Source organism: Aptenodytes forsteri, unplaced genomic scaffold (assembly GCF_000699145.1).
Source record: "Aptenodytes forsteri isolate BGI_AS27 unplaced genomic scaffold, ASM69914v1 Scaffold15, whole genome shotgun sequence".
Lineage (NCBI taxonomy): Eukaryota > Metazoa > Chordata > Aves > Sphenisciformes > Spheniscidae > Aptenodytes > Aptenodytes forsteri.
The window spans coordinates 10678056-10680483 of record NW_008795129.1 but is presented as its reverse complement, the minus strand read 5'-3'; positions in this window follow the sequence as shown (position 1 = coordinate 10680483).

Here is a 2428-nt window from a genome sequence, read left to right as displayed (position 1 = left end):
CAAACCCAGCCAGTAACCCCATTACCTCTGGGCATCTCATCATGCCAAAGGCACCAAGGAACCAGGCCGACTGGCGAGGGGACACCCCACCCCAGCAGAGCTGGGGACCCGCCACGTGCCTCCATGGCTGCCCTGGGTCTGTGGCAGAGGTTCAGCTCAGGGGATGGAGACGGCAGCAGGACAGGGGATTTCTTTCAAGTCTTTTGTGGCCTGGCCCAAGGGATATCTGGAAACCCCCTGGGCGGCTCTGCTTTCCCTGCAGCACCAGACCCCTCACAGGCAATGCCATCCTCTGCGGGGCTGCTGCTGCCTGCACTGGGCAACACCCAGCTGCTGCTGTGTAAGCTGGCAGAGCGCCGGGAGACCAGAAAGGCCATGCCCCTGCCGGGGGAGCGCTCGGGCCAATTGCTCACATGGCAGCATCTCTGTGCTGTGCTGACCTTCCCGTTCCCAGGGGTCTCGCTCCCTCCCCCAGCACTTCTGTGGGCAGTTATTCCTGGAAACATCCTGGAGTCACCTTCAATCATGCCTTCGCCCGCTGACATTTATAGAGCTTCTTCCAGCGGCTGATGGATTTAATGGTGTGAATCTCTCCCCAGCCCTAGCCCGTGTTTATGCCTTTCCCTCTGCAGGGTCTCTCATTGCCCTGGGGCGTGGTGGGGGCTAAAGGCAAAGCTGCAGCTCCGCTGCCAACAGCTTTCGGCTTCTGGGCAGGGAGACCCATCCCAGCAGAGCCCAGTTGTAACCATCTTCGGTCTAACACCCTGCCCGCCAAGCTAATCCTCCCCTGGTCTCTCCCAGCCATTTCTCCTTCTCAGATTTCTCCCTCTTGGGTGGAGGAGCCACAGGGCTGCCAAATCTTGCAATCCTCAGGCTATTTCTTAAAGCCCCAGCTCCTGAAATGGTGGGAAGACTGGAGGCTTCCACCTTACAGTGGCTCTTGTTTCTTTACAGAGTTTCTCGTCCTCCTGCTTGTGCAGAAAAAGCAAGGACCAGGAGCCTGCAGCCCGTGCCAGGAAACACAGGATGGGCACACAACCCAGGTGGACCCGGGCTGCAGAGCAGTGGCCGTGGCTGCTCTGTGCCCAGGGACACCTAGACCTGCTGGGCAGCCGTCGAAAATCCCACTGGGGGTCGCTCGGCATCCATCACCCACCCTCAGGAACCAGGGACAAGAGAGATGCTTAAGGGAAAGGTGGAGCCGGGGCTGGGCTGGGGCTTGGGCAGGGTGTCGAGCATCCAGCCCTGCAGTGTGGGGGTCTCTGCCCTCCAGCCCCTCGGCAGTGCTGGGGCCCGATGCCCCTGAGGACTGCACGTCCCCCCTGCTCACCCAGCAGCCTTTCCAGCCGCAGGAAAACCCCTCTTTCCCCTCACCACAGCCCACCCCCATAGCCCTCTATGCAGGCCAGGCCAGGCTGGCAGATCCTCTGGAGCAGCCCTGAGCCAGCCCAGGTGCTCGCCCGCAGCACATACCATGGCTGTGAATGGATTTCCTCCAGGGAGTTATTTTGGGCATGGCGCTGTGGGACGGATGCCACTCCTGCAGACGTTATGGGACCATCCTGCAAGAGCCAGGCGTCACCCACGGGCACCCGGCTTGAGGAACCCAGAGCCCTGCTCCGGGGAAGGTCAGCGCAACTAGGCGATACTTTGGTGCTCAGCACGTGACCTGTCGAGGCTGGCTTGCAGGTCCAGAGCTGGGTGGGACCTTGAAAGAAGTCGGTATCAAGACAGCTAACAAAATGGTAAAAAAATAAGCTATTCTATTAATTGTCATTATATTAGACAAAATATTAGCATTTTGAGCAAGTGTGTTGATGATAGAGTATTAAGATGCCCAACAAGGCACAAACTAGTTTACTCAAAATGAGGAGGCAAAAGCCCTGCTGAGCCCCAATCTCCTGTGTGAGGTGCACAAAGCCCTCCAGCCTCACCCAGTGCCGAAATTCCTGTGCTGTCCCCAACATTGCCTCCATTTGGAGCAGCCTGGAGGCATCCTGAGGACCCCCAGTCAGACAGGGGGTGCAGGACTGCCTGGCCGAGGAGCGTAAACCTCAGCTTTTCCATTTGGGTCACAGCCCGTGCCAGCAGCATGCGATGGGCTGGGCCACGAGCCAAAAGGGATGGGGACCACCCTCTTCCGTGTACATTGCCAGGGTGGCTGGGCCAGACAGGCCCCCTCCTCCCACCACCACCCTCAGACCCCATTTCCCTTCCTCTCTGGCACCCATCGAAAGAGCTCATCACTGGGCACAGTCAGAAAGGCGCGGTGCCGGGAGCTGGGCCATGCGGGAGTAAGAAGGGGACATGAGGACAGAGCAGAACTGTTTTTATTGGAGGTGTCAAGAGCAGGAACAATAACAAACCTACAGGCTCCCCTCCTCAAGTGATCCTCCTCCCCCCCCCCCCCCCACCCTGGGAAGAGAAA